We start from the raw sequence: 13,926 nt of genomic DNA on the forward strand, positions 1-13,926 counted from the left end.
TAATTTTTATTTATACTTTATCTACATTGTTGTCACATTCATTGAGGTTCTTAATTTCAGTAATTATAGTTCTCATTAATAGAAGCTTTGTTTACCTGTTCTCCTATTTGGCAGTTTTCTTTGATCTTTCTTTGTGTTGTTCTTTGATTTCTTTCTTTAAATATTTTTAATGTAGTTATGTATTCTCCTTGATACTTTATGATACGATATTTTTGGTGGCTGAGGTCTGTGTTTTTCCCCCATTCATAATATTTATATTGATTTTTGGTCAATGTGAGCTATTTTCTAGTGTGCTTGGTAATTTGGAATGATTCAGTCATGTTTATTGGGATTTTGTATGAGAGTATACCTTTCAGAAATTATTTGTATTAGGTTTTGTTAGGACTCCAGAATGCTACCAAGTCAGGCTCACTTTAAGTTAATCTTCTTGAATTGAGTTTCCTTCCTTTGAAGGAAAGTAGGCTCATAGTTTCAATTTCTTAGGGGACTCAGTGCAGAAGAAAGGTTTCCTGCTGGTTTGTTATTTATATCAGGTGTGTACTTTTTTTCTATCAATCCTTTTCATTCATTATGTAAAATTCAAATTCCTAACTTTCTTCAGCTTCTCAGTTCTTTCTCTCCACATGGTCAGGGTAAATCCACATTTCTTCTTCTCACATGGTTGCTAACACTCAAACCCCTGGTTATTCAGGCAGAAAAACCCCAGCTTCATTTACAATTTTGCAGAACAGTATTTCACTTTTGTCTCTTGCTTATTCCCACAAATAAGGTGTTATTTTATATAGTTGATATTCTTTTTAATTTAAGGAAATTTGTATAATTTTCTATTTCTTCTCATCTGATAGATCTTTCCTCCAGGTTCAATATCTTATATTTCATTTACACTTGCTTTATATTCTATAACTAAGTCTAGTATGTGAAATTCAGTGAATATTGTTGTACTGAATTATCCTCATGTGACTTCTTTCCTTGTGTGTTAACTGATCTTTGATTAGATTTCATATTTGGTTCTTTATCTCTGTGGAAATCCTATGTGGCCCTGACTTTGCTTTTCCAAGGTTCTAGGGGAAGGGATTGTTTAATCATCTTGGACCCATTTAGCTTCTACCTTCCAAGTCTGTACTTAATGCACAAATTTTAAGTTCAGTGACTGCACACTGCAGCTGACTCAAGACTTATTATCCAGATCTTAGAATTTATAAAAGGATAAAAAAATGCTCTAGGCAACCAGAACCACAAACAGGGCATATATATGTGTGTGTGTGTGTGTGTGTGTGTGTGTGTGTGTGTGTGTGTGTGTGTGTGTGTGTGTGTGTGTGTGTGTATACAAACCTATTGCCACTTCTGCACATTCGTAAGGCATAAAGGATAATTCCCAATGTCTTGAAAGAGTGACTATGTCTTCCAGGTGTCTTCCAGGGTCTATGGCTCCCTACCTGGTAGCAGCTAAGCACTTTATGGAACCTTTCCAAACATCTTTTATACAGGAGACACAGAATTACATTTACAGAGGAAGAGAGTTACTGAAAATGCAGCTACAGAACAGAAGAAATGATCCACCCAACCAGCTCATACATCCACCTGGTGGTACAACATGGACAAAGATGCAGTTAGGTATTAGGTAAAGCACATGAAGGGTTCAATAGACATAAAAATCCCTATGAGCTCATCTCTCAGGATCTGGACATCTACAGCCAAAGGGATCGATTTTTATTTAGTTTTCTGCTTTCTTTCCCTCCTCCTTATTATCCATTGTCTAATCCCAGGCCCCTCATTAATATGGATGCTTAGGCTCTAATTATACTTGTTATGGTATTAAACTAGATAAAGTTGTTGTAAATGTTTCTTGCTGGTTTTGCACTTTAAAGATTATACACCTAAATCCTGTTACAGTGCAGTAACAAATGTTCATTTATATGGACTTCAATGCTATCTCAGCCTAGGTTTGTAACTTATCATTTGGGATGAGCTGGGCTGGAGTTCACTTACAGTCTATTTGTGAAAAATTCATTTCTGAGCAAATGGATGGTATATACAAATGTCAGGAAGTACATTTAACCATGTTAAGAGAAGAAATTATTTTCAATTAACATAAAGCATCTATTTTCAGTAGTTGACATGTTAATTACAAATCTTGTCTTTTCAATAAGACGAACCATGGGTATTCAGTAGGCACAGCTTTGTTAAACTGGTTCAGGCTTTATGGCAACAGAACTTTACTAAAAAATGTCAAAAACTATGACATAATTCAGGACCCACATACTATTTCATTTAGCTGGAGAGAATTAGGAGATTGGCCCAAGGTTTTGAAAAATTATGTTTTGAATTCATTCATAGCTGTACAAATTAAAAGAACAACCATAGTAATAAAAATAGTCTGTGCATGGCTTTAAAGAAGCTAGTCTGGAGAAAGAACAGATTGAAGTAAGTCGAGTTTAACCCTGGGAATGGTAAGAATGAACCTCTAGATTCATCCAATCGCTAACTCCCTCTTCTCCCTCCCTTTCCTACGGAACCAACCACCACTGTTAGTTCTTCAAACTCCTTTCATGTGCCACCTTCTCTGAGAAAACTTTCCTGACTCAAAGTCTTAACTAGACAACCATTATTCTGTTCTTCCAAAATACTTGCATCATCTCTGTCTTAGCACTTCTCACATGGCAATGCAATAGTTGGAGCACACATGAGGACATCACAGACCTAATCCTCCCAACTTAAGGTCATGTAACCTTCATTTGCTTGAAGGTACAGACTGTGTCTTCAGTCACTAACTCTGATCTAAGTGCATAATCTGACAACAGAGTAGGCCCTTCATAAATATGTGGGGTATAGATATGTAGCTAGAATTTATAGCTCTGTTCCCTGGAAATAGACTATAATATGAGAAATATTTTGTATATTGAACAAATTTCATCAGCACAATTTCTATTATTTATACACTTTATTTTACAGGGAGGTTTTCAGAGGAACAAAAAAGAATTTATTCCTAATAGCTACTTTAAAAAAATTATAGGCATTGTATTTCAATCATTGTATTAGATGCATTCCATAATATTGGCTGAAAATTTTACCAACATCATACAGTTAAGCAGTTTAACCCACTGAGTTAGGATAAGGACATTTTATAGGAGTAAGAAGTAAGAGAAAAAAGTCAATTAAGAGGAGAAGAAAGGAAAACAGAGATATTACGCATGGTTCAAGAAACTGAGGAAGGCTCAATACCAACACACTTTTATGCAGTATCAACTATGAACTATATATACTGTATTAGATGCCAAGCTGAATTTTATATGGATCCTGAACTCAAGGAGTTAGAGCCCTACTTGAGAATGAAAGATGAAAAGGATTTCCTTTCTACTAACATGTTACGAAGGCGTAGGAAGGAAAGAAAATGATAGGGAATTCACTCTGTACCCATTATATGCCTAGCTTAATAGGTGACTACTGATCAAAAGGTTAGAGCTATTATTCTCGCTCTGCCACTTAAGAGGTGGACAGCATATGGACAGTCACTTAACCATGCTAGCTTCCAGCAGTAATATCACCATGCAGAACAGTTATAAAGATTGGATATTGAGAAGAAAAGTATATAAAAGTGCCTGGCACATGGTAGGCACTCAGTTTGCATATTTAAATAGCACAGTGCTATTCACTTTCATTCTGGATAATAATCATTAGAAACATTCAAACAAGTTAAGAATTAGGCTATTCTCTTAGGCTCTCACACATTAATAAAGGTAGTTTTGGTGTGCCTGACATGTATAGCCAATTCCAAGCAACAGTGAACTACGTGGACAGAGCTGTCTTTCAGTGAGAAAAGCTGGAATGGAATGACAAGGTGTCTGTGATGTTTTATTTCATGGGGGATGGGAGCAGTAACCAATGGTTGTTTCCTCTTGTTCTATATTGTAATCACATAATTGATACATCTATAACATACAGGATCTCTACTGTGTTGAAAACAATTAATGAACTAAAATTTCAGATGGCTTTTTCTTCCTAAATGTGTGATTGCTCTTCTCATTGTTTACTTTACAAAGGAGATAGATAGGAGAAAACAGGGGGGGAAGTACGTTGCTCCAAAATCTACCAGAAGTAAACTATGCAAGCCTGATCTTCAAGAAGGACTACCCTCCCACCTGGCATGGAGCAATGCCAGAGATGTATGGTTATGGGAGGGACAGGATTCGAGATTCAGATGCTACTTGACTAGAGATTTCTTAAGTCGACTTACATATACGTGAACACGTGCACATGTATATGAACCCACAGAGATATCCTAACAAACACACATGCAGATGAACTTATTAACACCCACATGTATTCAAAGATGTGACTAGAGTAGGTAAAGATGTGAGTGAGTGAGCAGGAAGGCGGTAGGGAAGAAAGAAGGTCAGAAGGTGATGCATGGGGATCAAGGAAGATGATAGACAAAGAAAGGCCATATGAGTGGACTCCAGAGAAAGAAGGATGCTGGCATGCAATTCATTTCAGTTTAGAACATGAACACAACCAGTTGTAAGAGCCAGAGGGATCACACCCCTTTTTGTGAGTGAAGAGTCTAAATTTATCTGTGCTATTTGGAGCCATCATACACAGTCATGTTTGGCCTACCCCAGGTGCTGGCTGTCTGATACCAATTGAGACATTTAATTTGAAAAGATTGCATCGGGTGATTATTTATTTTCCTAAGAAAATGAAGAAATCCTTCTTTTCCGTAAAAGAAAAATCTTTCAAGCCTGATATCAAATGCATCAAGCCTTTAAATGGCAATAGCTTGAAAGCAATAATCACATTCATCTTCCAAGTGTTTCCTTTGCCTCTTGCCACCGGTTAAGCTGGAGTGCCACTTGATACTCCACTTGATGTGTCTGTGTATCATGTCACGGGGATGTGAATGCCCCATTTGAAACAGATCGGTAGTTATCATCTGCCCATTAAACTTCACGAGAACTCCATTTACGATAGCCTCCCATCTCACCATTGGCAAGCATTTCTCTAGAGGGAATATTTTGTTATTTATGGAATTAACTGATTTAAGCTATACGTAGAAGAGCCTATTGCTCTGACAGCTGATCTGCTGCGGGGCAGTGTAGCCTCCCTCCAAGGCAGCATGCTTTCAGGGACTTTCTTAAGATAAATACAGTGACCTGATATGCCAAGCAGCTCTGCCAAGCGGTCTGGTCTCCTGAGAACTGACCTTGCCTTTGTGCAGCATTTTTCAACCAGCCTGTGCCGTTAAACAGGTGGAAGAGCTGGCGTACATGGTGAATCGTCCTCACCTCCGAGGCTGGCCTTATTCATCGCCATGGCCTTGGTTCTCCGAGTTGGCAAAGGGAAGGCCTGGGGAAATCATATTTTCCACCTGCTTCCTATTCTCCTGGAGCATGAGGTCACTCCCGGGCCCCGGTGATGCCTTCCTTACCCTTGGTCCCTCCATATGCTGGCTTCCACAGGATGCCTGAGAGCATGACATTCAATAAGTGTGAACTGTTGACTAGGGAAGGTTCTAGTCACCTCACCCATAGCATTACCACTGAACTCTAGAAGTTGTTTTAATAAATTGGCATTCTGATATTCATCTCAACTCTGAACAAATGAGGCTCAGAAAGGCTGACAAAGTCCATTTGATAGTAAGTGGCAGGACCATGATTCATGTCCTGTCAAGATGACTGTACAAACATGGGAGGTCACCAGGCCCCGCCTTGACACGTAAGTTCATGAGAAAGGCAGGCTGAGTGCGGCCACACAACAGCGCGCTGCAGGGCCCTCCACACTGGGAACCATCTCAAGGGCAAGTCTGGAAGGAGGCAGTGTCAAGGCTGATGCAGGCCATCTATTTCCCCAACAGATGGCTGCGGAATCTTCCCTTCTAAGGGTGTGACTGTGCTGAGAGGGATGTAGATTGCCACCAGGCAGGGAAAGTCACAGCATATAATCTAAGGGGTGTCTGTTCTCTGGCAAATCTCACTTCTCACCCAGTACATTCCCTGAGGCTGGAGATGATACTGAAAAGAATGTTCTCTCATTTCTTTTCTCAGGAGGACTGAGGGCCAACTTCTTGGCTTGGAAACAAGGCAGTTTTTAGCCACAACCCCACTTCTGATGCTACAATTCCAAGTGTGTCTGTTTTACACATAATTCTTCCTTCTAAGTCGTAAAATTAAAGAAGAGAGAAAATATACAGTTTTGGAAGTCAAAGTGGCACTTTCAGAATTTACACTATTTTAAGGTTCCAATATTTTTAAAATAGGGTGTCAGAAAGTAACCGAGAAGAAACTGAGAAACAGGGATTGGATGCCACTTTTAACTGTGTTTTCAGTAATGGTGATACTGAAAACCTTCAGTTCTGTTGATTTCCATCACTGGTGCATGGAATGCTTGTTGAACTGAGTTCCTGTCTCCAGACCGAGGTGAATATACCGTCTGGCTCCCACCTACTCTGGGCACAGTGGCCAATGGTCTGTCTCTCCAATGAGATGATATCAGTGACCTGGGACACAAAGCTTTTCCTAGGCCTGTGGATGGGTGTGAGACAGATCACACATTTCTTCACATGCAATCTCCCTAAAATCCATCACAACACAGGGTAAAGACAGTTGGAGACACTAAGGAGGGGTATCAGGGAAGTTTTTGGTATAAAATTATCCAGCTCTTATAAAACCTTTGATTTCTCCAATAACATAAGCAGAAGAACACAGACAAATAAAAGCACACAGAAACACATTTCAAGAATGATAAAAATAAAAATGCGAAAAAAGCACATTTTTTTCTTCTCTTTATGTTACCTCTTAGATTGAAGAATAGATTGAAGATGCTAGAAGGTATCTTTGAAATAATGCATTTCAACCATCACAGAAAGGGGATGGGACTTCCTTCCCTTCACTTGAATGTAAAAGCTGTGAGGGAAAGGACCGCATTAGTGTCTCTTTATATCTGTCGCAGTACCTACCACGCTTCTTGCACATGATGGGCATTAAAAATACAGAATTTAGCCAGAGATGTGTAAGATTGCTCAAGGGAAGAACAACCTAAGAAGGCACAGTCACAGGGGGGCCATCAGTTGAGAAATTGGGGATCAACAGAGGGGAGGCTTAGAACCTCACCCCCCCTGTTTTGAGAGAAATCTTCTGCATCCGTGGATGTTTTGCTGCCCTTGTCTAGCCTGGATTAACACTTAGTCTATAGGCACACACCTGATATATACATTCACCCTCTTACAGCACTAAATTATGTTTTCTACCTTTATCTTGCATCTACCTACCACTTCAGCATTTTATTAAAAAAATAATAATAATAGTAATAAGGGAGAAATGTGGGATTCACATATAAATCAAGTATAAAAATCAAACGAATAATCATATCTGACTTGATTGTTTATAGTTCATGATGCGTGATCAAACCGAAAGTTTCTGTGATAGGACTGCCCTTGCACCGTTCACCATGTAAGAACTTGTTCATTATGCTTCAGAAGATTGAAGACTGTTGAGAATTAGGCTTGGGGTTGATAAATGATTGTGCAGTGAGTCCCCTACACAGAATTTTACTGTTGTTAACAACCATTTGATCAATACATATGAGAGATGCCCTCTCAAAAAAAAAAAATACAGAATTTAATTAATTAAATTGCCTCAAGCCAGAGCCCAGATTTTTTGGTAACTAGTGCTGTGGCTTTCTCATCACACTATACCCTTTACTGAAAGAAAAAAATTATACCTGTATATTGGCTATGCAATGCACATAGTAAAATTTCAGAAGATACCTTTTGATGTCAGCGGTTTCATTCCTGTTTCCTGAACTGCATATCCTAAACTGCTCCTTCATATTATAAATTGTCCCCTACACTGCACCAATGACCTAATAAATGTGTAGGAATCTTTGAAGAGCCATGTCCATATAGGTATTATCATTAATGATGCTTTTCTTGGCACATAGGTATAATCATGGTTAAGTAGGATGACTCAAAATTCTTTTGACCACTGAGCCTCCTGGTACCTCCTCATAGCCAATACTTGGAAATTCAGTCTCTACAACTTTCAGAATATCATAGAAGCTTCGGGTAAACACCATAGAGAAATTATACTCACGTGGAGAAATGGAAAACAGCGTGTCATAGAAAAAGGAAAGGAAGCTTGCACAGGGAGAGAAAAGTGATCCATCCGACTCGTAGAGAGGTGGGCACCGGGTCCTGGATGGGACTGGAGCACAGACGCGGACAGCGCCAGATGATTTGAAGAGGTCAGTTACTGGGAAAAGCTGCAGAGGGTGCGTAGAGCTTGAATAATAAGATACATATTACACATGGTGTTAGGAGGCATTTAACAAAATACCTTTAAATTATATCTAGGGACACTGAGAACAAAGAGACAAAGCAGAGGGACAGTCAGTGGCAGAACTAAGACTGGAATTTGTTTTAGCGAGTTTATTTAGCACAGATTTGCGTGTGTAGTTGCCTGATATGGGGCAGCACTCAAGGGCAAGGAGATACTGCAAACTGATAAAGGTTTTGGGGCTCAGAAGAGAAAAACAAACAGCAGGAGGGTTGGCTTTAGATTGGGAGAACTGAGTAGTGAGAGGACAGGAAGGAATAAATACAAGAGGCAGCTAAGGACTGCAGAAGACATTTTCTGTTTGTTGTTTAACCAGCCTCTAATTGTTCAGACCTGAAACTGAAAGCTTTCTTGACATGACCACAGAGTATAGCCATGTGAGTGTGGCCCTAGGGCCTAGCTTTATGGGCAATCATCCAGTTTTCTAGGGGATGAGAAGACAGAGTGGAAAGCAAAATATTTTATGTCTGTGACAAATTGGATTACTGTCTGGCAAACCAGCGACTGAGTCCCATCTTTAAGAGGTTCTCAGATTTTCTCTTGACAACAGACACAACACTGAACTTTGAGGCTTCTAGTCTGTAATTGTAGGGCTACTCACAGCTATGTGTACACGTGTGCATTTGCATGGTGGGGGGATGGGTCTTTGCATCCCATGCATGCCAGGGGTGGGTTACAAATCCGTTACAATTTTTAACTTGTTATTTGACGTTGAAAATCTTATTAATAGCCTTAACCTAGGGCAGTATGGCTGGCATGAGCTTTAGAATGACAAAGAGTACAGTTAGATAAAGCTGGATTTGAATCTATCACTTTCTGTTTCAGTGTCCTCATCTACAGAATGGGGATAATAATAATAATAATAATAATAATAATAATATTAAATAAATAATAAATCTACCTCATAGTGTTATTGGAAAAATTAAACAATATATACAAAGCACTAGCCCATAATGGGCTCATAACTAACAATCCTGTTGCTATTGCTATTAATTTGAACATATGTTTGTGTTTTGTATACAATCTAAAAAGGAAGTAGGAAAAGAAGACAAGGACAATTAACATTTATTAGGGACCCACTGAGAGCCATATGCATCATTACGCATCACCTCATTTAACCATCCTGATAGTGCATCAGGTAGGTATTATCATTCCTATTTAACAAATGTAGAATGTGACGTTCAGAATGCTATGTAACTTGCCATAAAGTCACACAGCTTATAAGTGGCAGATACAGGATTGGAAACCAAATCTCTATTCATTTTGAATACATCACACGAACTAGTCCTCGCATTTGGAAATTAGTTTGTTGGAATGAAAGTAGAGGAAGGTTCATATGTGTCTATATTGATTTAACAAGTCTTCATGAAGCATCTACTTTAGTTGCTGGAAACGTTACAAAAAATGCCATAAGCGGTAATTTGATCTCTGGCCTCTACATCCTTATAGTCTGGGGAGTGAACATCATCCTTGAACTGCCACAGAGAGACCTTCTCCTTCCTGGGAGGAGGGAGGTACTTACACAAACCCAGGCAATGGAAACTGTCACCTGCACGGCCAGATCAGCCTGTAAGCCAGCCAGAGTCAGACTCTGATTGCACAGCTGACATCTGTATCTCATATTAATCACAGCGTCCCAACTTGGCCAGAGACACAAAGACACAGACAAGGAAGCAGCAAATAAGCCCAGCTCCTCTGTGGTTCTTCCATCTGTCTGTCAGAAATGTGTCAGCCTGAGTGTTACTAAACTGATATATTCTGGGGAGAAAAAGCCCATGAGTCAAAGAGCCAAGGACAATATCCTCATACTTGTTAGATGGTTTACCATTCTTGTTCAAGGCAGTGCTTCTTATAATTTTATGCATGTTTGTCCTGAAAAGTGAAGGATGTGCTGAGTTTGTAATAAATTGGCCCCCATTCCTTCAACCCATGAGACCAATTCCATCATGCTCTCTTGGGGGTCCTTAAGTATATAGAATGAGTCTTGAAGATGTTAATAAGAAAAGAGAATCAAATAGAAAACTGACTGCTTGGAACAAAAATGAGCCATTTGTTAGCATTCGCCCCCACTTCAATTTCAACACTGTTGATGTGTATGTAGGTCCTGTGTCCTGAGCATTTCTTTATATTCTACCCTTTAAAAAAGCCCTGAAGGTTCCCTTTATCTTCCTTAAGTCAGGAGAGTCCACTGAGCTCTAAGCACCCACATCTTTTCTTCTTCCTCCTTAGGCCCTATCTTGCCAGCTCTAACCTTTAGATAAGCAGTCTCCAGGCATAGGTGAGAGAATCTAACAAGGTTTTAATGGAAAGTTTTTTTTAACAGAAATAATAAGAAAGCAATTAAGTTTCATAAATAGTGTGTATATATTTATATGGATGTTTATATCTGTGTCAATGTATGTATGTGAAAGTCTGTGTGTATGTGTGTATAGACTTTATATATATATATATTTCATGTATTAAACAAGCCTTCATTAAGCATCTACTTCAGTTGCTGGAAACATAACAAAAAATGCTTAATGAAGACTCATGTATACATACATACATATATATATATACACAGAGAGAGAGAGAGAGAGATGCAAGAGCCAAAGAGACCTTGGTTCCATCATCATTTGGAACATGGGCTACAGAGTCACATGTCACTACAGAAAGGGAAATATCTTTAAGGAGGTTGGGATGCCACAATGGGCAGAGACTGGAAGCTCTGTCCTTACTTATCTGCTATCATTAGATGATGACATCTGAAGTGTGTGTGTGTCTGATAAAGTAGACTTATGCATCATACCATCTAATGTACCTTAATTAGCCCCTGTAAATGCGAAGAGCCCTAAGAAAGTTCCTGTAAGGAAACTGTGGTTTGACCATAATCCAATAACGCTAGAAGAAGTAAACAAGCAAATGGCTGAGCGGACACTTCCACTTTTAGTACATCTGTGCAACATCTCTGTCAGTAACGGAAGAGGCAAAAAATAATTACTGCCAGTAGTGTGCTACCTGGCAGAGAATGGAAGAATTAAGCATACTATCGACCTCTTCGAAGAAAAGGAGACATTTTAATCTTCATTATAGCGACAGAGTAACTTATTTTTAAAAGAAACTTGTACTATAGAGAGAATGTTTTTCAAATTGGATACTCTAAAATATTACCATGGTTTTATAGTTTTATTGTTGAATTTAAGATAATTGGATAAAATGCTGTTTACTTTGATAACTTAAAAGTAAAACACAAAGCAAACTTAAAGACATTATTTTATAACCAATATAAAAATCTATACGAAACTGGATTCATTTGTTTAAAATATGAAGTGCAATTTCTTCCTTTATGTTCCCAGGAAAAAATGTACTGACTTCAGGAAGGTTGTAAAACAATTAACTCTCATGTCGTGTCTAAACATATGAATAGAGGTATTCATAAAGTATGGTGGAGACATGGATGAATTGATCAGTTCTGTTGTGAGAGTGTGTGGTGGTAGAGAAATAAAGCAAAAACTTAATATTCTTAAGTTGGCCCTTTAAAGATGAATCAGGAAGACAATGGGGAAGTTACTTCAGAGACCAAATACCCGGTGAACACCCTTTGGAACAAACACCCCCGTGCCTTCCCTGGGGGTAACTGTGGCAGCGCAACACTGAGGAAAAGAAGTCTGCAAGGTGTGGGCGACTGTGCGAAGTGAAGCTGGAGAAGGAGACAGGGTTGATCAAGAAGATTCCCTGCGCTCTTCTAACAGGTACGGCTTTGCGGGGTGACAGGAAATTAATCGCCTAACAACTGAAGAAGCGCAGTCCGATAATACAGGCGGATCGCTCAGACAGAAAAGCGGAGCGTTGCATGAGAGGGGTTAGTTAATTGGGATGCAGAGCCTGGTAGGAAGACACTTGGAACACTACAAAGTAACAGATCCTGAGGTTCTGACAAGAACCAGAAGCAGTGGAGACAAAAATGATGGACAGAATGGAAATATCTGTGAAACATAAATAAATAATTTCTGATGGACCCCCCACACTTGGCTGAGGCAAGGGAGAAAGGTCTAGGGCTAATGAAGGTTTGTGGAAGAATGAGTTGCTCAGTTTAGACACTTACACTAGGAGTTTAGGTGTCAAGACACTTGATTCTGGTTACAGTCTGCAAAGATGCCCTCAGAGGGTCATAAGTCTTCCAGTGTCTTCTCTCAGGATTATTTTCTCTAATTGCCAAATATGGATATTAATATCTATCCTATTTCTAATTCCTGATAATATGACGATCATTAACAATATATAAAAACAATGGAACCAGGCAATATGAAGTATTAACTAAAGCTGGATTATATGGAAATCTGAACAAAGATGTCTAATCAATTAGGAAAGTTCCAAAATTTTTGTAATGATCACATTTATTTAAAAGCACTCCATGGTAAACGCTGAAGAACAATTTGCTGTAATACTTAGCTATTGGGGAAGGTGGCGTATGCTGGGCTGTGAATGACTGATTGGTAATGTTGCAGCAGTCTCATCTGTGTGACATAGGCAGGTCAAGTCATCGTGACCAAGGATTGAAAATTATTCTCAGAGTAATGTGTTGGGAAAGTAAACTTTTATGGAGTAAAGATCACTTGCTACAGAGTAGGAAATTTCAGTGTGTATACGCTGGTAGACAAATTTGAAAATATAAGGCATAATAAAAGCAAGCAGAAGACAGTAAGAAATGTCTTCAGATGAACCACTATATCATTTTCACCTTCAGGTTTTCCAGTGGTGCAAAATTCCACCTGCCTAGCTGAAGTTCAACATGGCTTTCCTGGTAAATTACTTTTTATCAAATTACAACAATAACACTTTTGGAATTTTAAGAAGCAAATGCATTGAAAAGCCTGATCTCTCATTGTGAGGATTATTAGGAAAATATATGTGTTATGTTTAAGAAACTATAAATTTGGAGTTTTATGTAATATTTTTCTATTTTCATGTAAATTCTGTTGTTTTTATCAATATGAAGTTATGACAGGTATGTATTGCATTCTTCAACTGCATTCACAGTATATATTATGTAGCATATATATTACACAGTACATATTACATGGTATATTTTATATATATGAATACAGTATGTGACAAATTCACAGTATATAAGGGCTTTCCATGGTGTGCACTCTGAAAAACTCATTCATTTTTCATATCAGGTAGGCTCAGCTCTTTGCTTTTTTTAAAGCACATAGTGTTATTTTGAATGAAAGATATCTAAACTCTGGAAAATTCTTCAACGCAGTGTCTGGAGATGCAGGAAAAAATGAACATTAAGATGATTTTAATGGATTGTTTGTTTCAATTTATCACCACTCCATGAAGAGCAAGAGTCAATGTGTGAACAAGAAGATAGAGCGCTTTCACTGTCTAGTGAAGCAGGCTACCACTGGAATGCGGTGTAGTAGGTGATCCGACAGCACTGACCTTAAGAACGGCAGCAAGAGGGGATGAGGTGGGGAAAGGCAGCATATGGGAAGGCTCTTAGGAGAGGCAAAAATTCAGGAGGGCCTCAAGAGCTAAGAAGAACTTGTCGGTTGGAAAGACAAGAGGAGGATTCCAGGCAGATAGACCACTTCATGCAAAAACAGAG

The sequence above is a fragment of the Manis javanica genome, chromosome 6, assembly GCF_040802235.1.
Source record: "Manis javanica isolate MJ-LG chromosome 6, MJ_LKY, whole genome shotgun sequence".
In the NCBI taxonomy this organism is placed as follows: Eukaryota; Metazoa; Chordata; class Mammalia; order Pholidota; family Manidae; genus Manis; species Manis javanica.